Below are 26,609 nucleotides of genomic sequence, written 5' to 3'. Positions count from 1 at the left end.
ACTGATCCAAATGATGCATTTTACAGACGTAGCAAAAGTTACAGATAAAGTAGCTTACCATCAGTCACAGAATTAGTTAATTCAAGAAGCAGAGATATAACACAGAAGTCCAATGCAGATGATTTTGCAAACTCCCTAAGTGGCTTCTTTGGCAGTTTAAGAATCACAATAACAGGGGCCGGGGCATAGTGGTTAAGTTCATGCACTCCACTTCAGCGGCCCAGGGTTTGCGGGTTCAGATCCCAGGCGCAGACCTCTGCACTGCTTACCAAGCCATGCTGTGGCAGCGTCCCACATATAAAGTAGAGGAAGACGGGCATGGATGTTAGCCCAGGGCCAATCTTCCTCAGCAAAAAGAGGAGGATTGGCAAGAGATGTTAGCTCAGGGCTAGTCTTCCTCACCAAAAAATAAAATAAAATAAATAAGAAACACAGTAACAGAAATGTGGCTGAACTCACTGCTCTGTAAATTCTAATTTAGGTTGATGACATAAACTTCTCGCTGTTCCCTTAGTGGGAGTGTCAAATGTCTATTTGATACACATTATACCAAAGAGCAAAACAATTTCTTTCTTATGCCACAAGAAGAGATAATCTTGTGGATTTGACAATGTCACGTCAGAAAGCTGTATAATACTCCCTCAAAACTACACTTTAGAGAGCATCAAGAACAGAGATGTTGCCACAGGGCAATCAGACCCTAGAGTACGACTTTTCAAACAGCAGTTGTTCCCACGTTTAGAGTCAAATAAACAAGATCTGTAAGGCTCCTAGAAATGAGGTGCTGGAACTGGGTGTGCTTTGATATTCAAAACTTTTCCAGAGGGAGAAATTGACAGTCTGACAACAGCATACGTCAGAGTTTTTCACGATTTGATATTGCTGGGAAGGTAGAGCTCCGAGCCTGGAGTAGCCAGGTTTCACATTTTTCTTTCGTAATACAACTTTAGGCTATAGCATAGTGTCAAATGAATTCAGTGATCTTCTTGATTGTTTTATTCTTAGAGAGTACTATTTACAGTTCTCAGGTTTAAAATTAATATTCAATATGTCACAGAAACAAATACGGAAATATTACTTTCCTCATAATTTCAGTGTACAAATAGTGTTATTCTATTTATTAATCTAATGAAAAAGACAACAATCTTCACTTTTTCTTTGATTAACTCAAACAAACTAAACCTCCCCTCAGAAAAGTTTTATCTACAACTCAGTTATAATTCACATTTAAAACCACTTCAAAATTTAATAATTCTACTTCATTTTTATAGTCTTCAAATGTATGACTTAACAAGCAACACCTTTCCAAGTGCTTAAAAATAGTTTTTAAGAATGTAGCAAATTAAACTTATGAAAATAGTTACTCAAATTATTTTGATTATCCCAACATAGTTTAGAGTAGTGGCCAAATTCCTTTATATTTTTCCTGCTGAAATCAGAAGTCCAAAATCAATTGTGCGTTTTAAATTGTAAATTTTAATCTAATAAAATCTCGATAGTCTATGTCAAATTCTCTTAAATGTGATAAACATTTAAAATGCCAATTACATATACTATTCTTAACCCTAGCGCCAAAGTAAGAATTCTTTAGGTTTGGTTTATTTTGTCATTTTATTTTCAGCTTTAACCGTTTGCATACTGGAAAGATACTTATCTAATAAGGAAATATTTTGATCATCTCAGGTGTGTTGGTTGCCATCTCAATAAGCTATGGGGTCACTGATCAGCCAAAAGAAGTGCTCAGGTCTGGGCCGGAGGGGCTGCACATCCAGAGTGATTCCTCCCCCACCAAAGAGGCATGCACTGAGCCATTTTCCATATTCACTTTGCAAACTGAGGAGTCAAAGCCCATACTTTTCAGATAGGATGCTAACTTTCACAAGTTAAGAGTTAAAATTCTATAATTCAATACTTTATTTCACTATATGAATATGTAAATACAGCTAAAATTGCAAATAACTGAAGTCTTTACTGAACTTCTTATTTTTTCTTTCTCTTCATTTTTCATATTCACAATTCTTTACAGTTACCTTAACGACACTCGATTATATTTTCCATGTGTCTCATAACTTTGGTGATGCACAACTCTAATGTCACCAAATGAAATGTGGAAGAGAGGTTTATAAAATATCAATACAGCAGGACAAATCTACTGAAAGCCCTACACACACAACTGTAGGACTTTCAGTAGATTTAATACTATCGTTGGGTCTCTCCTCCTAGAATAGTTGAGCAGAGTTGGCCACCTATGGATGCTTATAAGACACTTTGCCACCATAGGATCTGTCAGAGTGATGATGCATTGTTTCATCCATTCTTCACACCATTCCTTTTGACTGGATAGTATATATTTCCTTATTTAAATGTTTTATAATTATAATAAACAAAAGTATTAATTAAACTTGTGAATTTAACATTAAAAGGAATCTTAATGGAGTTGAATACTGTCTCAGAGGCACAAAGAAAAAAATGGGAATTAAATTATATACACTAGAAAGGTTATACTTCTAGTGCCATTTCAGTGACAAAGAACAATTTCTTAAAAGGGATAGTCCTCGTGAGAATGTTGTCCTGAGAAATAGGCCACTTTAACTACCAAGAGAGTGCTCAGCAGAGCTGTGTGCTTCCCTCTCGTATTAGTTTGTTAAGGCTGCCATGACGGAGAACCACAGACTGAGTGACAAACAACAGAAATTTATTTTCTAACACTTCTGAAAACTGGAAGTCTGAGATCAAGGTGTCGGCAGGGTCATGCTCCCTCTGAAGGCTCTGGGGAAGGATCTATTCCAGGCCTGTCTCCTAGCTTCTGGTAGTTCTTTGGCTGTGGCAACATAACTCCAATCTTCACATGGAATTCTCCCTGTGTGCTTGTTTGTCTCTGTGTCCAAACTCTCCCCTTGTATAAGAACACCAGTCATATGGGATTAGAGCCTAGCCAAATGACCTCATCTTCATTAATCACATCTGCAACAAACTTATTCCCAAATAAGGTCACATTCTGAAGTACTGGGAGTTAGGACTTCAACATATGAACTTTAGGGGGACACAATTCAACCCATAACCCCTCTCCAGTGCTGTCTAAGAGCAGAAGGACCTCAGAGTTATTTGAGACTGACGAGAGCAAGCGGCAAGTCATCATCACTCTGGGAGTGGAATGGCTTGAGACCTGAGATTTAAACATCTTTCCTGGAGGTGAAACATCTAATGCAGGGGTACGGGAGATGCTCTTGAGTAACAAGTCACTGACTTGGACATGAGGGGATATTTAAGAAAGCAGTAATGCAAAATATTTTTCCATAAATGAAGAACATGTTTTCATATTTTAGAAAGAGTTTAAGGAGATAGAAAATTTTTCTGAAGATAACCTTACTATTTGCAATTCTTAGCCCTGTTTCAACACAGCTTAGGACCCTTAAAAGAGAGAAATTCATCTATCCATTTAGCTTAGATATTTCTAGAAGTAGGTAAATGTGGTCACACTAAGAAAAAGCACTATAATTACCTACCATTGGATCTATTAAAACAGATTACTAAATTATAGAAATTAAATTAAGATCCCTCTGATTTCTAGAAGAAGGTGTCTCCAAAGTGTAAACACCATGATTTGGCAAAAGCTGAGTTCTGTCATTATATTTTTACCTTATTTTTATTCTATGATCTATTTTGTCCTGCTAAATCAAGAGAACTGAAAGACATATTGCACTTTGATTCAATGAAGTCAGAACATCTGATTCCACGCTCAGCCTAAGTACCAGAGCCCCCTGCTCTACCCATTGTCCCCCAAATATGTTTTGTACATCCTTATCTTAGCTTAAGTTGACATCTGTGGCCTTGCCCTATTCAGAATCATTGCATGTATTACTATTGAGGTCTCTATCATGTCAATAAACGACCATATATTCTGGGAACTCACGAAGGACACAGAGTAAATTAAAATTGTTGTAACATTATATTCTCCCGTCCAGCAGTAAAATCTCTAGTGTCTCATGTATTGGGAAGGCAAAGTCTTAAATACCAACCTGGGAGTCTATGCTTATCCTGAAGATTTCTCAACCCCTCTCACAATTTTACTGATAATGCTTTAGTAAAAGCAATCTCCACTCCAAACCTGTACAAGGCAGGCTGGCTTGAGGGACCCTGACACGGTGGACAATGCAATGGCCATGCCCCAACAGGGCAAAGTGGAGCCCAATTTTAGAAGCACGGATAACCTCTTCCAATATCACGAGAATCTTCTGCCCCAGAACTGAGAATCTGATCACATTAATTTCAATTGCATTCCTGCCCGTATTAACTATTTTTGTGACCTTGCTGTGCAACTGGATGTGGCTTAGCCGACGCTGGTGTCTGTTTCAGTTGGTTTTCCAGTCTTCGGTTTGGATCTTGGCTTTGTCAAACCTTAGCTTGCAGTTGTGCGAGCACACGCCCCGCAGCTTTAGCTCTTCTCTTCTTTCCTCACCAGTCTGGATCTCCGGGAAAGTCCAAGGGCTTGTCTCACCTTCACTGCAAAACCTGAGGGAGGTGGCGCCCAGATTTTTGGATTTGGGACTGGTGCTCTGCTGCCCCCTCCTGGCCCTAGGCCATACTTGACATTGAAGAACAACCTCTTCAAAAGCCAAGCATTTCTAAAGGAGCTTTTCTTTCCAGAACTCAATCAAACATCTATAAAGTTGACTAATAAAGAGAAAAAGCCTAATACATATTGAGAACTTAAATTCCCAGCCACCACGCTTGGACTTTTGTGCATATTCATGATTTAATCTTCTTAACTTCCTTGTGAGATAACTGTTATTATAACTCACTAGATAAATTGTTTTCAGGGAGAATTGGAGAGATTAGATAATGTGCCTAAGAAATCAAGCATAGGTCATACCTGGGGTTTTGCTTTTTTGGTAACTGTTCATACCTGCTTTTCTCTGACTCAGGGCACAGGTTCACTAACTCTCTTGGCTCAGAGTAAATTCTTAAATGCCCAAAATACCATTTTATCATTCGCAGCAACGGGGTTAAAATTAAGCTATGTACGAATTTGGGCTACAGTTCAAATTGTTTTTTCTACTATTTTCAGGACATAGAGAAATACTACAAAAGAAAATAAACATTGGATAGAAAGTCAAAAAGCCTGGATATAAATTTCAGGCTGTTGCTTGGGCAAGTCAATACACAGCCTGAGTCACAATTCCCTGAAATGCAAAACAGAGAGCACCCTCTTTCTGCCTCAGCAAGGAGTCGTGTGGATCACACCACAGTGTGGGGAACTTAGTGCACGCTCTGCAGAAGTGCCGGCACTTCTTGCGTGTCTCATTCTAGATTCCCCAATGTACATACGCATAGTGACTTTAATAAGGATCATAGATTATGCGTGAGAGAAAGAACACCGGTATTTCCTATTAAACAACAGTGGGCTTATATTGAAAAATTCAAACATTAATAATATTATAGCAATCAATATGCAAAGGATGATGTAAACAGTAGAAAGGAAAATAATTCTTGATGCAGGAGCTTACTCAAATGAACAAGCATGAACCTAAATGCTTTTTATTATTTTAATTCAATAAGTTATAAGACGACTACAACTGCCGCTACTATTACTACTACTCTTATTATAAGGTAGAAAAGGGAAGAAATTATGTTACTAATTTTGCCTCTTTATGTATAATAATCACGTAAGATGTTTACAAACTTTCTACAAGAAACATATAGAAATCATTGTAATGGTTATACAATATGCAGTCAACTTTTTTTCTGGGAAATATTATTAGCAACAAGGTTGACTTTTCTCTCCCATTTATGTTATTCCCATGAGAATTAGTTCCCCTGTGGTTAGTGTTTTGTTTTCACTGAAATTTAAAATGGAAAATAAGTAGATTATTTCAAAAACAGTGGTCCTGTAAATTAATCCTTATGACTGTAGAACAATGTAATCTATATTATCCAAGGCTATGTTCAAGAACCTCATAAGCTGTTTTCTGCCTCCCTTCTTATATCTCTCAACCTATTGCATCAGAAAGACCTATGCAAAATCCAATCTCACCAATTCACTCATTTTTTAAAAATACTTTTAATTTATATCCATTGCTTGCAAGGTAAAGTCAAATCTCCTTTGAGGGACGTATGATTCTTTTCATGATCAAGTTCCTGCTTCTCTCTTTAGCGCTCTTCTACCACTCCCCACTTGCACTTTACGATTCAGTCATATCAAACCGATGGCATTTCAAGATTATGACGTCACATCCATCTGTCTTTGTCAACTGCTCACCCTTCTTTATTCCTGGGCTTCTCTACAACCCCTTTCATCCTTTAGAGAGTTTTTATTCAGCCTTCAAGAGCCAGAATCTCTGCAAGAGAACTTTCCAGGAAGTCATCCCTAACCTTCCTCACCAATCTAGGCTCCACTAGTCACAATGATAAATTATATTTGGTTAACAATTTAATTCTAGCTCTGGGCTAAGCATGGCACATACATTAATTATGTAATCCAGACAATAACCATATGAGTAGTTAATATTATTATCCCTTTGTGTATAATGAAATAAAAACACAGAAAAGTTAATCAACTTGGCAAAGACCACACAGCTACTCAGTTGCAAAGCTGAGAATCCAAATTCCGTTAGTTTAGCTCCCGAATCCATCAGCTTTAACATCTCTGCAGACACTATTTTTCACGTACAACACTATACTGAAATGACCCCTTCAAATAGTCATCTCCCCACCAAGATTTACCAGGAGAAAAAAATCAGGTCATTCATGTTTCTATCTACAGCATATCATATGTTATAGCGTTCGATAAATATTTGTTGAGGCTAACCATGCTCTATTTTTTAAATTATGTTATTTTTCAATTACATAGAGCTTTTCAAGGGGAAAATGTATACTTATTGGAGTAAAGAGTATATAATATAAAATGTTCTTCTGAAAAGAATTTGAGATAAGTCAATAAAACCCATGTACATAGTAAGGCTATTAAATTTGCAGATAATAAAATAAAATGTGTAGTTTTCTCAACATTTTTATAACCCGATGGAATAATATGATGAAAAATTTTATGAACTCAGAGACTCTAATACACCTTCCTATGGGAGGCTTCTCTTTCCCTGACTGTTTAGAATCAATGATGCAGAACAAGCGAATAGATCAACCTCTAAGAGTAATGATTAAACATCAAGTCTAACTCTGAACTTCTCAGCAACAAAAGCAAAGTATGAAATATGATATGCATGTGTCTCCATTATAATGAAGCAAACTTTTAATTCAAATCATAATTTTAATAGTAAATTAAGTAGTAATCATAATCGTAGCATTTTAATAGTAGGTATTTATATTGATTTTTAATTATACATTAATATATTTCCAAGTTATTTGGATGAAGCAAAAAATATTAAAAAATATATATCTTTCTCCTTAAACAATATGACTATATACAAGAAAAGATTATATATAATATCATATGTATATACTTATTTTATGATAAACAGTATATAATTGTATACATAGGTAGGTCTATACATATATAGATAAACAGAAAGATTTACCTACTTGACAAAGTAGTAGGTTACATATTTCTATCAGATATTTGCTTGTTTCTGTCCACTTGAAGCAGGTATGTCCAGAATTATTCCTGACATCCAACTGTGAACACTAGATAAACAAGTTCCTTGGATACAGTCTTTGTGTTGACTATTTTTAAGATTTCCAAATTATTTAGAGACAGCAAACAGAATGTTGATGTCTAACAAATAAGACACATATCAGTACCTTAAACTTCCACCATAAATAATGTAGTTTTCTACATTGTTAATATTCTGTGATACAGAATTCTATCAAGATTTTTACTGTTTTTGAGCACTCAGACCCAGGCATGCTCATTTGCTGCAACTCTGAACACCAGGAAATAAATAAAACTTCCTTGAATATAATTCTTATATTGGAATCAGACACTCATCTGTTCATCTCTATAATGGGCCTCAGCAAAAGAATGGTTTCCTCTGGGTTGCAAACATTTGCTATGCAGGGGGAAAAAAGAGAGAGAGAGATCATTTGAGATCATCATGAATATTGTGGGGCAGTCAAGTGGGATATGTCTAATACATTGTGCTCATCATAATCTTTTTTTCTAAAATACATATTTTATAATACAAGCTAATCTCTGTCTATCTGCCTTCCGTTAATATTTTTCTAAATTGATTCATCTATTAAATTTTCCTAGTCTAATTTGTTTTGCTGATGTTGAGTGGCCTTTTGTATCAATTTACTCAAAGTTTACTCTCCCATCTATTCTCTCATTCTTAGCTGTTCTGATGTTATAAAATTGTTGATATTTCTATAATTTTATTGATGATAAAATTAATATAATTTGGGTTAAACGGTGACTTAAACTGTTTAAACAATTTCCTTAATTTTGCCTTGGCTCCCAGAAAATTATAGCCGGAAAAGTAGTAAATAGAAATAAATACAAATAAATAAAGCACATACTAGGATAAAGGGTTTTAAGTACTATGTAAAAAAAAGCCAAAAACAAAGTAAATCAGGGTAAGATATCGTGAGAGACAGGGAGAGAGAATGATTCACCCATTGTATGTTAAGAACATTTTTGGCAATGGAGCAACTACTGACATGTCCCCCCTTGCCCCATGTGCCCTGTTGAAGAATGCACAGTAGCTCACATTGTAGATGAAGACAATTATTATAAGCTAGGATTCCATAATGTTAATTATTTATTAGTAAAAAGCCTTTGCATTATACACATTAAAAGAGAAGAAATATGTAGTCAAAATGTAGCTAATATTGCCTTTAAGAGAGGAAAAGTCAAAATGTATAACTAATGAGATATGCTATTAAGTCAATACAATTAATTATATACTCTTTTTGATAAAACGAAGACATCTTAGAAATGAATTGAATATGCAGATGGAAGGGTCCCAAATCATTGAAGAACCAAGTTCTAGAAGAAAAATGTCAATTGAATTAAGGACTATTCTACGTTTATTTTGATAAGAATTGAATATTATTAATATTTTCAGGTTTTAAAACATCATACAGTCTTTAATTTAGATGACAGGAATAACCTGAGGCTTGCGGTGATTTTTTTCCCCTCTTTTTTCAGGCAAACTAAGGGTGATTCTCTTTTCAATTATTATTGCCAGGTCTTAGGTATAGTGATAATTTTTTCCTGAAATTTAATTTACATATGAATGGGATGAGTTTACATTTCTTCCATTTCTCACACTTTTCAAATTAACTTAATTAAAGAATATCAAAGGAATTTAAGTTACAAACAGAATAATTCTGAAAGAGAGAGTTTGGCTCCATCCTTTAAGACAAATAAAGAAACAGATATTAATTCACAGATATCAGTGAAGGGAAAGTACCGAATAAGAGTTTGAGTTAAATAGGAGTCATTGTGCATGTGTGTGTGTGTGTGTGTGTATGTGCGTGTGTAAGTGAAGCTTTGGAATCTTTGGAATATCACACAGTGAAAGTGACATAACTCAGTCTATGAGGATGAGGACGCCAAACCAGAAACCCTGACACTGTCGTTGCCAGGTAGCCACGAGCGGCCACTCAGGCATTAGGAAGCTGGTTAATCAGGACCTGAATTTCAGGAAAGCACTTAGTCGCCAATGAGCTCGAGTCTGAAAGGGCAATCGAGTCACCCCAAGGCAAAGAAAACAAAGATGAGCATCAGCTGAACAGCAGAATCCATAGAATCCTGCCGCCTGGAGTGCGCTGAGACCCGGAGCAAGGTGGATTCGGGGGTCAGGATTAGAAGGATGGTGAGAGAATGTCCCAGATGGGGAAAAGGAAGAACCAGGAAAGACAGGAAGACAGACCGAATATTCCTGCAACTCCCGTGATGCTGGCTGTCTGTTGTGCCTCTCCCTTGACCAACTCAGACTCCCTAAGCTTATTTCACTTTGAAACTTCTCTTAAATTTGGCAATTGATCAATAAAAAGAATTGTGAAGACATGTAAATCAAGTATTTAAAAGATGAGTCATTTTTAAACCACACAATTCTCCTAGTGTATTTTGCAATAAGCAAAGTTGTTCAATAAGAACTGTCAGATCAGGGAACTAACAATTTCAAAAGTAGATAAAATAACTAAAATGTGTGTTATTTAGCATGCAATTTGCACTCATTTGAGTTTATTAATGTTATGAAGCAGCAGCCCATTTTTTATCAGATTCCTTTCTTCATGCCCCAAATAAAATTTCCTGGAAATTCATATATAAATATCTATGAGGATGCAATGAACGCAAAGAGCAGGATGCTGCTACGTGCTGGAGAGAAAAATTGATGCATTTAAGCACATGACACTGGAGGAAGAAGAAAAACCTGAAAATGTGTGAAGAGACATTTCCCTCTAGTGTTTGTATTTTGCCCACACAGACACTAGCTCAGCTTTTATCAAGAGGGCCATAATCTGTTTTTTCTTTTTTCACAAAGGAAGCAATGAGAAGAGTGAGACTAAAGCAGTGTACTGCCACTTCCCTGAGCTAGACAGGGTCAATCAGGGTCAGAAGTGCCAAGAAGACACCAGGGCAACACAGCTTATCAGGGCGTGTCTTTGGAGCCCTCAAGCGAGAAACATCTCCTGAGAGCAAAGAAAGTCAGAGAGAGACGCGGAGGGATACTCACGAGGTGGGGGAAATTGTAGGACTGACTTGAATTTTTTAAAGTAAATAATGTGTCTGTGATATGAGACGTAGTGGAAACACAGAGCCAATTAGTCTAACTTTTTAGACTTGTTCTCTACTAATCTTAATTATCTGACACAGCAGTGACCTTATCCAGTAATAAAATGAGGTTGAAAAACTCTCTTTCTTACAACCACTTTATTGAAACGTGATTGACATACAAAAAGCTATATATATTTAATACATACGAATCGATGAGTTTGCAGGTAAGTATACACCTGTGAAATCGTCGCCACAATCTATGTGGTAAACATATCCATCAGCTCCAAAAGTTTCCTATTGCCCTCTTTAATAATTCATTACTATTATTTTTTGTGATAAGAACACTTGACATTAGATCTACCCCTTCAGCAAGTTTTTAAGTATACCATATATTATTAACTATAGATACTATCCTGTACACTAGATCTCTAGGTCTTATTCATCTTGTATACTTGAAACTTTGTGCTCTCCTATTAATATCTTCCCATATCCTCTTCCCCCCATTCCCTGGTAACCACCCTTCTACTCGCTGGTTCTATGAGTTCGGCTATTTCAGATTTCTCCTGTAAGTGGTATCATGCGTATTTGCCCTTCTGGACTGGTTTATTTCACTTAATATAATGACCTCCAGGTTCGTCCATGTTGCTGCAAATGGCAGAATTTCCTTCAATAAACATTAACGTTGCTTCCATGTTTTGTCTATTGTGAATAATGCTACAACGAACATAGGAGCACAAATAATGTTTTTATCTTCTTCTTAGTATTTAAGTGGTTAAATATAAAAGAAAGTACAGTGCCAAGAAAGAGGATATGAAAAGGAATATGCAGCCTGGTATATAAACCTATGAAGCTAAATTTAAAAATTCGAATATAGGGGCTCGCCTCGTGGTGGAGCAATTAAGTGCGCATGCTCCATTTTGGCAACCTGGGGTTCGCAGGTTCGGATCCCCGGCCTGGACCAACACAGCGCCTGTCAAGCCACGCTGTCACAGCGTCCCATATAAAGTAAAGGAAGATAGGCATGGATGTTAGCTCTGGGCTGATCTTCCTCACCAAAAAAAAAAAAAAAAATGTGAGAGAGAGAAATGATTATTGGGTGTGTATATGTATGTATTTTTTCCTAGATTATAAAATAGTTTACATAATATGAAAGGCGAATTTTTGACTAGGAAAAATTGCAGAAACATAATGGATAAAAAGCCAATATCTTTTTAATAAGAGTACAAATCTATAGGAAATAGATGAAAACTCCAGTAGAAAATGTATAATGATGTATAAGAATATTATTAGACCATTTAAAAAAATTTAATATAATAAACAAATGTTTAACCTCTTGTTCGCTTAAATCAAAGCTAATTAAAATATTTTTGAAAATATTTTAATGCTAATATCAAACATCTAGAAGTTTTGTGGAAAAGGAAAGTCTCATTTACTGCTGGTGACAGTGCAATTTGCTGTGACAGCAACTTGGAAATATGTATCAGTTGATGTATTTGACAATATGTATCAACATATCAAAAAAGGTTAAAAGATGTTTTGCTTTATGATCTACACTTTACTACCAGAAATTAATCCTAGAGAAGTAATCACAGACTGTAGTAACCAAAGTGTTAGCCACAGGAATTTACATTGGTGCACTATTGACAATAGCAAAATATTGAAAACAGCTATTCAACAATAAATTGTTGGGATTTTCTAAATCTTATACATTTTTAAATAAATTTTACAAATTTATAAAATTGTGGGATTTTATTAATAAACTATAACATAGTCCCTCGATGTAGTTACAAAAAAGAAAACTGTGGGTAATAAATGTGTCCTTCTCTCCCTGTTTCTCTCTGTCTCTCTCTGTCTGCCTCTTTCTCTGCGTGTGTGTGTGTATATATATATTTTTTATGTGTGTGTATATATATATAAAATGGAATTGTATACTCCTAATTTTAAGAAGGATTATTTATTTTCGGGTAGTGGCGTTTTAGAAGACTTTAGTTTGCTTCATTTTCTTATTCATATTTTCAAAAGTGTTCTGCAGTAAATGTGGATTTATTTTACAATATGTAAAATATAAAAGTTATAAAAGCAAATCTAAGAGAGCTTTCTCTCATACATTAGAGAGGGAGAATTAAACTAATTAAATGGCCTAAAACTCATTTAAAAACAAATAAAAAAAGCCACTTGGTCACAATGGCTTTCTAAGAGCACTACCTCACAGTTGAAAACGGTGGTTTAGCATTTCATTTGACAAATCTATATGCCTGTCTGTTGTTTGCTGAAGAATTGCAACAGTCATTGCCGGGAATGTTTCTGATTTATCAGTCACTCTCTTATGAGTGTTATTTGTAAACTGTGAGAGTAAAATGATTCTTCCTTATGATATACTAAATAATAAAGGACAATGTATATTTCTTAAATGTAAAATGCAGGATTTTACTTCTTGGTGAAATGCTTGATTTCCTTTTATATTCACGCATTTTCTTTATTAACAAAACATTGGATATATGGAGAAAACAATTGGGAACACAGATAGTATTTTTGCACGTCAAGAGATCAAAAAAATTATAGTTATAAATTCTCAAAGATATCTTGAAGAATAATATATGATATGCAGGGATGTGCAGTTTATACTTTATAATCTACTAATGCCCATGCTAAAACCTGCTTTAAGAGGATACGGCTCCTCCTCTTCAATATGCATTTTAGCATCCTGTCAGCAAGCTTTACTGACTTAATTTTGTTGGATGCTCCAAAAAAGAAAAATAAGTATTGACAGATCAATCAATGTCTGCTAAGCCTGGAATTTGTCTATACATTATGAATTTAATGTCACTCAATTTAAAAGGGAAAGAATATATGTTGAGCTAGTCCTGCACATTGTAATACTTCCATAGGTCAAATCTGAAAGTAAACTAGAGTCGTCCTAAGGTTGAATAATTAAAAAAAATAAACAGTATAAGATCCAAGGAAAAGTAATTATTCATATCATTAACATTTTTCTTAAACTGCACTTAGCTTTTTCATTTAAACCTATACAACAGGAGATATACTATTTATTGGTATTTTAATCTAATTAGTTCCTATTTTCTTTTAAGAAAACTGGAAAATTTTGGTTATCTAACCATGTGACTTGAAGGATGTTTTGCCAGTCAAATCATTTTGGGCAACTATATGGGAATACAAATGATTTACAAATGATCAAATGATATTTCCAAAAACAATCCTCATCAGTAAAATAATGGAAGTAATATTTGGAATTATAAAAAAAAAAAATCAATGCAAATTCAAATTAAAGATTTTGTAACACGAAATCCATGTTTAAGGCTCTTGAAACAAACTATTTTTCCAGATATGAATCTAAACTTTTGTATATGATATTACCAGTATAGTACAGTCATTCAGGCAGATTTTCATGGATTTTGCCATTTTATTATCTGATATAAGTGGGATATAAGTTATATCCCACTTACTCAAAAATCTTAATTGAAAATGTCATATGTTTTATGTATATACGCATTGTTCTCAGATATGCTTTCAGAATTTTCACTTAAGGAAACTGTGTTCCAAGATATGAATATTCATCCTGTTTAAATACAGAAACTCAGCTGTGGTTTTTTTTCATTTTTTTTTTCTTTGCATTGAAAATAGAAGTATTGTCACTCAGTTCCTCTGAGAGTTGGAGGATTAAGTCGTCCTTTTCCTCCTGGAAAAGAAAAATCATTTCTATTTTGCTATGATTTATGAGTAATGGACATGAAAGCATATTATGAAAGAATAAGAGAGGAACGCATTTTTTGTTTTTAGGAGTAAAAAATTGTTAGAGGTTGGCCAGAACATCTAGAAAGGAGCTAGCTGGGTGAGTTCCCCAAAGATATACAGAATTCTGGAACCTAAACCAAAGAAAATCATCCAAGAAAAAGTGCCTGCTATCCTGGAAGAGCCCAGTCAATGTATCTGATGATGGAATAGACTGTTCAGAATTCACAGGGGACCTATATTCTCCGCCTCCAAGTTTGAACCATACGTGTTTCTCAAGGCTCAATTTAATGACACTGCCAAGGTATATACAGCTGATCCTTATTATTCAGATTCAGTATTTGCAAATTTGCCTACTCGCTAAAATTTATTCATAATCCCCAATTAATACCTGCAGCACTTTCCCAGTCACCGTGGACATGCTAAGGTGCAATAAGACTATGACCTCCCTTCTTATTTCAGCTCTCAGGCTGTAAACAAGTGTCCTTTTCAAAGTCTGTTTAGTATGTTTTTCACATTTTTGTGCTTTTTGTTGGTTATTTCACTATTTAAAATGCTCCCAAACATAGTATGGTAGTTCTGTCTAGTGTTTCTAAGCCCAAGAAAGCTGTGATGTGTCTTATGGAAAAGATGTGAATGTTAGATAAGCTTTGTAAGGGACTTATAGTATTGTTGGCTGTGAGTTTAATGTTAATGAATCAAAAATATATATTAAGTAAGGTGACTTTAAACAGAAACACACATAAAACCATGTTTGCATTGATTGTTTGACAAAAAGGTTGTGACCAAAGGCTCACAAAATCTTAACCCTGTATTTCCCCTTGGAGCAATGATTCAGTATTCACTAATTCATTGTTTGAGGCAACTTTATAGACCATAACTATTGCAAATAATGAGAATCAACTCCCTATCTATCTATCTATCTATCTATCTATCTATCTATCTATCTATCTATCATGTATCATGCGTTGAATGCATACATCTAAGCCAAACAAGTCTACAGCATTCTTATTCAGAAACTAGGATGTCCAAATGCTTAACTTTGATAAATCCCACAGTTTCCAAAAAAATTTAGAAACAAAATAGGAGACTTTTAAATAACTAATGGGTAAAAAAAGAAATCAAAGCAGAAATTAGAATGTATTTTGCACTACATGAAAATGAAAACACAATATATACAAATCTCTGGGATACACCCAAAACAAATTTAAAGGGAAATTTATAGCACCAAATGCTTTTATTAGAAAGAAGAAAGGTCTCAAATCAATGACCACAGAGCTCACCTCAACACATTAGGAAAAAAAAAGCTAATTGAACTCACATACGGAAAAGGAAGAAGATGATAACAATCAGAGCATAAATAAATGAAATAGAATACACAAGGGTCTTCAGCATTTTATTTTACCCCCCTCCTGTCTTTCACATTATTATTGTCATTATTATTGTGTTTTTAATTCTACATATATTTTAAATTGACAGATGATATTATTATGGTTTTTACCATCAATATTCATTTACATTTACCCATCTGTTTATCTTTTTCATTGTTCTTCATTTCTTCTTCAATTCTTATATTTTTATCTGGGATTACTTTCCTTATCTCTGAAAAACTCTGTAAAACTCCTTTAGTATTTCACATAGTGCACATCTGCTGGCTATGAAATCTTATTTTTGTTTGCCTGAAATATTTTTATTTCCCCTTCGTTTTTAAAGAATATTCTACTGGTTACAGAATTCTATGTTGGCAGTTGTCTCCTGTGAGCACAATAAAGTTGTCATACTATTGTTTTCTGACTTGCAAACTTACTATTCTCGAAGGTTGGTTCTCAGTTCCAATGTTAACCATTTGATGATAATGAATCTTTTTTGTCTTTGACTGTCTTTAGTATAATTTATCTTTGTTATTTAGCAGTTTCATTAGGATATACCTAGCTATTTTTGGTTCCTAGATCTTCTTGATCCTGTAGATTCTATATCTCTCGTCAGTTTCGGAAGACTGTCAACTAGAACCATTTTAAATATTGCTTTTGTCTACTCTGCCTCTCTTCTTCTGGGATTCAAATTAAGTGTATATTAATGCTTTTCACCATGACCTCTTACAATCATTTCTGTATTTTCCTTCCTTTTATTTCTCTCCATGTCTCAGTAAAGATATTTTCTACTTTCTTTTCTTCAAGTTCACTTATCCTTTCTTTCGTTGTGTCTAATCTATATTTAAACTTATATATTGAGTTCTTAATGTCAATTACTGTATTTTCCATTCAATTATTTTTAAAGATTTCACTTCTCTGACAAAATTTTCTATCATATCAAATGTTTTCATGAACATAATAATCAGAGATATTTTAGACTGAGTAGGCTGGTGAAATACTTGGCTGTGGGTCTGTATCTATTATTTCTTTATTCTTTGGTTTGTGGTCGTTTCTTCCTTGACCCTAATATGCCTTGAAATTTTTTTATTGGATTCCAGTCATTTTGAATAAAAAATTACAAAAACTCTTCTCTGATAATTTTATCTTCTTTCAGAGAGATTTTACTTTTTTTTCCCCTAAATGACAGTCAGAGCATAAACAAATCATTTTGATCCAATCAGGGTTTTAAGATGATAGGAAGGTGAGTTTTAGTCTCTTTGAGGTATGGTCTAGTTCTGACTTGTTCTTTTTTTTCATAGAGCATAACTTTTCAAAGGTCTCAAATGAAATACTAGAGCAATTACCGGGCCCCTTTCTTCTTGACAGACCCTAAATTCCCAATTTTTTTTTCCCAGCACATTGAACCTGACAAAACATCTGCTTCAGTTTTTACCTTCTGAGCGTCAGCTGTCTTCTTGTCGTCTTGGTCTCGCAGTCCACAACAGCTTAGAAACGGACAAACGCCTTACAGTGAATATCAACTTAGAAAATCAGACACACTTCTCTGTGTTTCCTATTTCTTGAGGATCTTGGTCCCTCCAATTCTGACTGGTTGGTTATACCTGTGCTTCATATTATCTTGTCTCTTTAGCCCTGTAAGACTGTCAAGAGTCCTGAGTTTTTGCTTTCTGCTTAGTCTCTCTGCCTTCAGCCACTTAGCGATGGAAAATACCTCAAGGGGAAATTTTGTGGAAAGTTGGGCTCATACTGTGTATTCCTTTTATTAGGATATTGTCCTAACAATTGCTGGATGCCCTAGATACTCTCCAATGCCTCCAATAAGTAAGGTGTTTTCTTTTTCTTTTCTTAAATGTGATTTTTATAGTTATTCTTGGTGAAAGTTGGTTTGATACAAGCTAGTCATTTACAACTATATGGAGAATTTTAAATTCAGAGAAGTACTGTTGTTAAGAAATTGTGAACGTAGATTGCCTGTTACCAAATAGATAATCAGCAATTTAATAATATTATGTAAAGCTACTTTTGAGTCACAAAAAGATTCTTTAAAGGAATATTACTTGGAGGAAATGTCTACATTAATTAATATGGACAAGTAGAAAAATATATATCTATTACCATTTTTCAGGCCCAGTTTGCTAATGACCTCTGTGTGTTGTTTTGGGCACAGTTAATCATCAAAAGTGGAGGACAGACAAGAATTGTTTGAAGTCTCTTTCAGCATTTTTTTCTGTTTAGTCATAAGTAATATTAGAACAAGTGATCTTAGAGCCAACTTTCAATGAGCAGTTAATGGTGGTATTTGAGCAGTCAGAAGATGAGTTCTGGAACATAACATAGAGTTAAAATATATGCAATAAATCCAAGAAGGATATCAAACACTGAGGTCTTACTAACCCCTTTGGAAAACAAAACTGTGTAAGTATTTGCACAGCATAAGTAAATGAGATAAATACCGAAACAAACACAAGTTATTTATTAAAAGAGGTAACAATTAAAAAATTGAACACAAAGTCAAAAAACAACTCAAAGTAATCAATCATTACAATAAAAAGAGTTTTTTGTTGTTGTTGTTGAGGAAGATCGGCCCTGAGCTAACAGCCGTGCCAATCTTCCTCTATTTTGTATTTGGGATGCTGCCACATCGTGGCTTGATGAGTGGTGTGTAGGTCCACACCCAGGATCCAAATCTGCTAACCCTGGGCCACTGGAGCAGAGTGCGTGAACTTAACCACTATGCCACCAGGCCAGCCCCCCTCAAAGGATTTTTTTAATATTAAAATTGATTATTATCTAAAAAGCATGACTCTTGGAATGTGTTATTTCTCTTTTGTTGTCATAATTATTACGTGATTTGTAATTTGCAGTTAAAGTACTCAGATTCTTGAGGTTCATTCTCATTCCGCTGGAGTCTAGGAAAGTCATCTCTTAGAGGTTGAGCTGAAACAAAATAATAATAACAATAAATAGTTTCTTTTTTTATATAACAGCCTCAGCCATAAGGGGAAACCATACAGTTTTGGACAACACGAAGGAGTGAACTCAGTTGGAACAGGTTAAACGTCCCACTCAATCTCCATTGTTGAGTGAAGGGTGAGTGGACCACTGGCCCTGTTTGCATTAATCTGTCCACAAACAAAACCTCTTCTTTGGCAATGTCATGTGAACTTAATCACTAACTTCAAATTCGTCTGACAAAATATTCAACATTAATAAGGCAGTAAAATTAAGATTCTTACCATTCTCAGTCAGATTTCCCTATGCCAGCAAAAATAGTCAATCAGTAAAATCAGTGATGTATTTAATAGTCATAGCTGATCATTCCATTTTCATTGAAGACATTTTTGAACTCTCGATTTTCCTAAGGCTTAAACACTAGACTTTGCAGCTTTCATATTATACAGAATATTCTGTTCGTGCTAAAATTACATCATACAATTGAAAATACATTTACCACTTTGAGCTTATTTTATGCAAGGCAAAAGACCAAATAGGCATGGCTATAACATTGTACTTGTCATTATCTTCTTCTATGACATTCTTTTTTTTTTGTGAGGAAGATCAGCCCCGAGCTAACATCCGATGCCCATCCTCCTCTTTTTTTTTTTTTTTTTTTTTTGCAGAGGAAGATTGGCCCTGACATGAGATCCATGCCCATCTTCCTCTACTTTATATGGGATGCTGCCACAGCATGGTGTGACAAGCAGTGCGTCGGTGTGTGCCCAGGATCCGGGCCGTGAACCTCGGGCCGCCTAAGCGGAGCGTGCCCACTTAACTGCTTGCACCACTGCGCCAGCCCCCGACATTCTTTATTAACTTCAAATTTGAAGTGATATGTTAGCAATTTGAATCTTCATGTGAATGATTTAAATGTATTTTTGTTGCCTTTGTGTAGAATGGAGTCCAGGCTGGCGTCACCCGTATGCCATGCTTTTGTACATATGTGTTAATGATTATAAGTGATCATTCATTAGATCTAGTCCACAGAGAGTCTTTGTCATATAGTCTACATAATAGCACATAGAAGGCTCAGGATAGAGTTTTCTTGAGAAGAGTAATAAGATTATATAACATAGTTTTAATAATATTCATATTTTAATAATATTCATAATTTTAAAATTTTTATGTCAAATTTTAAAAGGACAACTTTATCACTTCAGCAAGAAGTTAGCATGCTCTTTAGATAGATTCTGTACTGTGACTTATAGATAGAAAATCATCTTTGATGATAAAATCACATTTTAAGCATTTTCTTTCCTAGTCTCTGATATTACATCAGTTCTTAATATAAATTCAACTCATAAACATCTACTAGGTATCTCAATTCATAGTTGTGAGACATTATGCTTACCTAATGTATCAGGCACTTTTTTCCCCCAGAAGTGATATTTTCTGATGTTACAACCATGAAAATCAGGGTGAAACTCTGGGATTTCAGGGAGGCATCAGAAGACAAGAGTAAAGAATGAAGTACAAAAATAAAAACACTTTAATTTCATGATTGGAAAAGTCTTACCCTAATCCTTGAGTATATCTTCTATGCCCTTCTCTTGTATGCCTATATTGTTGCTGTGGTATCTGCCTCCAGTGCACCAGAGAGCCACCAAACCAGGCACCTCCATGCTAATGAAACCCTTTGCTGACCACTGAGGGCCATTGTAGAAGAGGAGGGGCCTGCAAGATTTGTCAGAGATGGTCACCAGGGGTGGAGAGTTGGAGAAGGTCATCAAGAGTACGTGATCTCCAGCTGAAACTCTAACCAGACCGGAGCAATTGGAGGCTCCTCATCCACTCCCCTGTCCTTGGAATGCATATTTGGCCCACCATTCACACTAGGAGCCACTTCAAGGACACAGCCTTGGGCGAGTAATGTGTTGTTGAGACCATGTGGATGGTATTCATGACTGAATCTCATTAAGGACTCTAAATAAACTCTTAAATTAAGAACTTGGCAGGCGGATGTGGAGATCTACTTGTCTTGCGGCCAAGATTAGCCTTGTAAGTTGCCTTGCTTATTAAAACAGCCACCTAACCCCCTCCCCATAAAAATCGTAGTATTTTTATATTGTATCGGTGGGTTTTTTCCTGAGCAACTACAAATAAGGTAGAAGGAAAGTGAAATTGCTCAGGTATCTGCCTCCTTGAGAAAGACTGCATTCCTAATCGCAGTCAACCGCGTTACACATATGCGCCATATATAAAGTAGTATTTAAGAGTTCAGACTGAACTGGCTTTAAATGTAGGCATATCGCTAAGTGTAAATTTACATTTTACACTTAGCCTCTCCAAGCCTTAGTTTCGCTACCTGTGAAATGTTCTATGGTTGCTGTGAATTTCACAAAAAATACAAAAAAGTCTAACACAGTAGCTGCACATGGTACGCATATTGGCTGTTTTATCATAAGTATTATTATAGCTGATTTTATTAGTAGGAATGAAGAAATGTTTATATAGTTCAATGGAAAAGTAACTCATGTATTTATGGCAGAATGGAACATCTATACAGCTCTACAGTCCCCTATAGAGCTCTCAAACAAATCATATTCAACTGGTCCTATATGAATAACCCCAATCAACATTTCTACTTATGATTTTCCACTTACAAATTTTTTAAGAAAATATTAATAATTATAAATACTTACGGGAATTTTATTTTTATGTTGGATAAAAAGTAGAATCATTCTCTAGACATTACACAACAACCTGCCTGTTTCAGTTAACATGAACATCTTCTTAGTTCAATACATACTTGTTGCTATTGTTAATCATACTACCAGCTACTCAATCACCAAAGCAAGAAAATTGAAAAAATTATTCTTATTTGTCTCTTTCCCTCTCCCTCTATGTTTGGTTTGATCACCAGATTTTAATTTCTAAATATTTATTATATCAAATCTTCTATGTCCTTATTATAACCACTTTATTTCACTCCCTCAAAATTTCTTCTCGTAACCATTGCATTATCTCCCTAACCAGGCTCCTTCCATGCAGACATTTATACCAAATAAAAATACTCAATTATATTCTTACTAAATTGCGTCTCTGATTTTATTACACCTTTGCCTAAATTTTTTCAAATTCTTTCCTGAGAAGATAAGGTCTAAGCTCTTTATATGTCATTTAAGACCTTTCATAATGCAATTTCTATCTGTTTCTCCAACTTACCTACCACGCTTCCTACCTTATACTTTATCCTCAAGCAAGCTATGCTGCTTATAAATTTTCCCATATCGACCTTTCCCTTTTATATCTTCAGTTTATTCTCTTTACATGAAATTCCCATTCCCTAAATTCATCATTGGCTAATGCAATCGAAACATCACTCAGTAGAAGCAACACCACCACTTCCCACATCAGTCTCTCTCAGTATGGCTTAAATGGCATTCTTCGGAGTCTTGTGACACCCTCTGTATAATCCCACCATTTTTCACATCACATTGAATTATAATTTTCTATTCATAGGTCTAATTATGAACTTTTGGAAGTTGGGAGAATTTTCTTATTTTAATCGTATTTATTGTATGTTTCTAGTATATACATAGGTGGCAAGTGTTTTTTCAGTCAAAATGGTGGATTTGAGAGGTTGAATGAACATAGCCTGGCTGCTTTTTAGGTCTTAGGAATTGAGAAAAAGAGTAAGAGAGACAGAAAACTTCAATGTTTCTATTTTTTGGTAATGAGAGTATGATATTACCATGTTCTGAGTTAAGGAATATAGAAGGAAGACCAAATCTGGGTAACAATATGAAAAATTCAGTTTAATAAGAGATATCTACACTATACCCAAATGGAGATGTGCAATAATAAATGAGATCTAGAAGTCTAAACATCAAAGAAAACAAAGAGAAATACGGTCTAGAAATATAAATGTATGACTTTTCACTGTAAAGTTGAGATTAGAAGCCTCCTAGAAAGATTCCATAGGATGAGAAGAAGGCCTTTCATAGTGTAGTCCTATCTGTTTTTCAGATAGGAGCACCATCATTTAAGGGATGTACAGGTGATGAGAAGTTTAAGTAAGAACTCAATATAAACAACCCAAAAGTAGGATTAAGTGATGCAACCAGTAGTCAAAAATCAATTACCTATAGTAGTCAGTCTTATAACACAAAGGGGGAAAGTGAGCCTCACGTAAGGATTCTGGTAATGTCATCACATTTTGTTCTTAGTTCTGCAGCTGACACTCTGTCTCAGTGTTAGGAAGACACAAAGGATTGGATTACTGAAAATAGAATATCTTATAGCAAGGAGGCCTCAGCTCTTTAGCACTATTCGATCATTTCCACAAGAAGACATAGAATCTTTGTTGCCCAATATTCTCACTTTTCAATACAGACTTTTATGCTAATTTCTTATTTTTAAATATTAAACAGTGCATGAGACAAAGAAAAGACAACTCTAGGCTGGGTTCAGGATGCTGACCACAATTTTGGAACCTCTGTACTACTTGGAAAAAAGTCTGTGTTCAAGATGGTATAGAAATATCTGATTTAAATAACTGAGGTTCCAAACATAGGCAATAATTTTAACATAGGTGTGAAACACTGAAATTTATCTAACAGCAGTGTAGCTGAAAGATGGCCAGATTGGGTTTCAGAAAACCTGTTCTTTCATTCGATTATATTATTTAGTAAATATATATGAACATCATTAACTCATCATCTATTTTATGGGAATAAAATGAGAAAAAGAAAATGCTTGGGAAGTCATAAGCATTATATTTAGCATATAGCATTATAATTAAATTTATTAGTCATACGGTTCATTTGAAATCAATAACTTCAATGTGGTTCTTTGTAATTCATGTCAATGTATATATGTAGTACATATAGAATGTAGAGAAGTATACAGCAAAAATTCATCTCCTCCTACCCTCTTATATAAGCAGCAGCCGCAACATGATGCTTATCACTCCACCTCACCACTTAATGAAGATAGACAATATTTGGTGGCGGTAGTGGTGTGGTTATGACAGGTAATTTGTATTAAATACTCTCCTAGATATAGTAATTTATAGTAATACACTTAATTCTGAATGATAATTCACATATACCATTAATCAGTTAGAGAAATGAAGATGACTCACGTTTGATAATTTCCAGATATATTTAGAAGTACAATATGTTCCTTGAAGTATAGTCACCTACCAACCAAAATCTCCAAATCATAGAAGAATGATTTCTGTCTGACCTCAATGTTTAGTAAGCTAGAACTAGATGGGAAATATTCTCAAGCTTCAGAAGAATTAAAAAAAAACTTCAAAGAGAAAATGTAGTCATCTGAAAAAGTGTGATACAGTATGCTCATTGGAATTGAAATGGTCCTTGGTTAAAAAGTTTAAGAAAGTAAATTAAAATGCCAAGCATGACGGATAACTTGAGCAATAAAGAATATGTTTCACTCTCTCTCCACAGTAACAGGAAAAGAGTTCAGTCCAATTAAATATTCATGAAACAAAAGATCAAGGCTTTAAGTCTTAGACCAAGTTCAAGACTGGGCATGAACTAATGATCCAATAGTTTATATGAATATTAAACATTTAGTAGAGAAATAACTCAGAATTACATTTTGGAAGGGATTCCATTTTAATTTAATTCTCTGATAGTTAATTTTACCAATTCTGGGTAAGAAATTGATTGACATATAACACAATTATATCCAAGACCATATACTGAAGATTACTCAATTGATGGTTGCCCTAAGTTTCAGCAGTAAAAGATGCACTGAGTAATTTTTATTATATTGTGGTAACAGTTGCTGTTCTTTCCCCAAATCTTTTAACTTCTCACACATACGAAAATTAAATATGAGCTGATAGGCAAGGATACATGTGCGAATTTAATTACTATACTTTGCCCCAAAACTTGCTGCAAACTTAGTTTGAAGGGGTGTTCCTATGTATTATTTTTAGCATTAGTTGTTAGTGAGGCACACATTGCATGTATTAATCATTTGAAATGAAAACTCCCTCCTGAGACCTCCCTAGAAACACGTGTAAGCAATTTCGTTTCAAAAGATTGATGGAATAGAAATACACCCAAGGAAGCTTTGACAGGTTTGACATCCTCCTTTTAAAGATCCAGGAATAAGTGAGGTTAATCCTGCCACAGGCAGAATGCCTCCTCTAAGTGTCTATAAACCAGTGAAATGTGCAGGGGGCCTCAGACACCGCTGAGAGGTCCAGCGAAAATAATCATCTGCTCTTCATGCCGAAAGGCAGCAAACACCGCAGGGGAGATCAAGTCCCAGACTTCCAAACCATCCTCCGTGCAGCAGGCCTGTGGCCATACTTCCCCGGAGAAGGCGCCTTGTCCGTCACTACAACCAGTTCAACCAAAGTATTTTATCCATTTATTTATTTTCAAGTTGTCTACGATGTTTTTGGAAGCAACGGCAGACAAAGCTTCCTCTAGAAAGCCTAAGGGATCTGTATTCCTTTTGAGCAAAATGGCCTGCAGACATTTTTGCAAAACTACTGATAAAAGAACTCTGAGTACCAACATGTTGGCTGAACCAAAATAAAGCATGTACCAGTACATGCCAGTGTACACACCAGTGTAGTGTGATGAAATGGGAAATTTAGAAAAGAAAAAAACTAAAGGGAGCAAAGAGGCTAGATAGAATATAACAATTTATTATTACATGAATTTATTCTCATTTGCCCAGCCTAGTGTTTACTCAAGATATCAGAAACTTCTACCTAATGACAAAATGTTATTTGAAATTACACCATGCACTTTCATTAGCAAAGAAAGAAATCACTGAGATAAGAATTCATATACTTTCCTCAGAGGTGTCTTGTATCATATTTTATTTTAACACCTGCATGAGCTTATGTTTTATACTATGAGTATCTAGGGTTCATGAGTTTCAATTTACTTTTTTCTGTACACACAATATATTTCACAGTCATTGCCATATAATGGATATTCAATAAATGTTTGTTGAATGTTTTGATGAATAAAATTCTTTTTAGATCAGAGTCTTAACTTTGAGTCAATAGAGGATATTTAATAGACTCATGATCCCCTAAAAGTGTACACCAGGTGCTTGTGTTAATGTTCAAAAGTCCATTTTATTCCTGTGGAGAAATCCATATATTTCACCATATTTCCAAAGAGCATCATGATTTCCCTCCCATAAATGATTGTCTCTTTTCTTTAAAGAAATGTAAAGATACAATCTTTCAAGGCAGTATGATATAACAGAAAAGTCTAGGACTTACCGAAAACTCTCAGAAAACCTCATACTTTACAGTGATTTGTTAGAAACGTTTCTGTAAAATTAGAAAAGACAAGGATATTGATTAGGACCATTTGTTTTGAACACTGTAATGAGGTCTTATCCAGAGCAGTAATAAAATTTTTTTTAATATTAATAAGACATGTAAAGTTTGGAAAGAATTGTAAAGAAGAGCATGATTGTGTGTAGATGGTATGATCATCTATATAACAAACATGGGATAATGTGTAGATGATAATTAGAATTAATGTAAGAATTCAACAAGATTGCCAGACAACAAAATCAATATTTTAAAATAATGGGAGTTCCAATAAATTACGGAGAAAAAAGTAAAGAACACATAATTTAAAAGATTCATTTACTAAGAAGCTAAAATTATAAGAACTTTGGAATATATCTAGTATCGAATGTACATTTTATAGAAAAATGTAAAAGTGTATTAAAGAATATAAATATTGAAAAATAGAAATTTCATAAAATAAACAATAAATGAAAAAAGAAAGTTCATCTAGTTTCTTTTAACAAGGCACAACAAAACTCTAAAACATAATAATAATAAAACTGATTAT

General features: G+C 34.7%; 1 long non-coding RNA gene across 1 annotated transcript; it reads right to left on the bottom strand.

Moving 5' to 3' along the window:
- Positions 1-18,612: 18,612 nt before the first annotated feature.
- Positions 18,613-26,077, bottom strand: LOC131403266 (uncharacterized). The gene is made up of 3 exons (XR_009219350.1): positions 26,024-26,077; positions 20,150-20,224; positions 18,613-18,738 (listed from the first exon to the last, which is right to left on the bottom strand). It is a non-coding gene; the product is annotated as an uncharacterized LOC131403266 (long non-coding RNA).
- Between the last annotated feature and the right edge of the window lie 532 nt (positions 26,078-26,609).

The sequence above is a fragment of the Diceros bicornis genome, unplaced genomic scaffold (assembly GCF_020826845.1).
Source record: "Diceros bicornis minor isolate mBicDic1 unplaced genomic scaffold, mDicBic1.mat.cur scaffold_61_ctg1, whole genome shotgun sequence".
Classification (NCBI taxonomy): Eukaryota; Metazoa; Chordata; class Mammalia; order Perissodactyla; family Rhinocerotidae; genus Diceros; species Diceros bicornis.
This window is presented reverse-complemented; position numbering and strand designations above follow the sequence as displayed.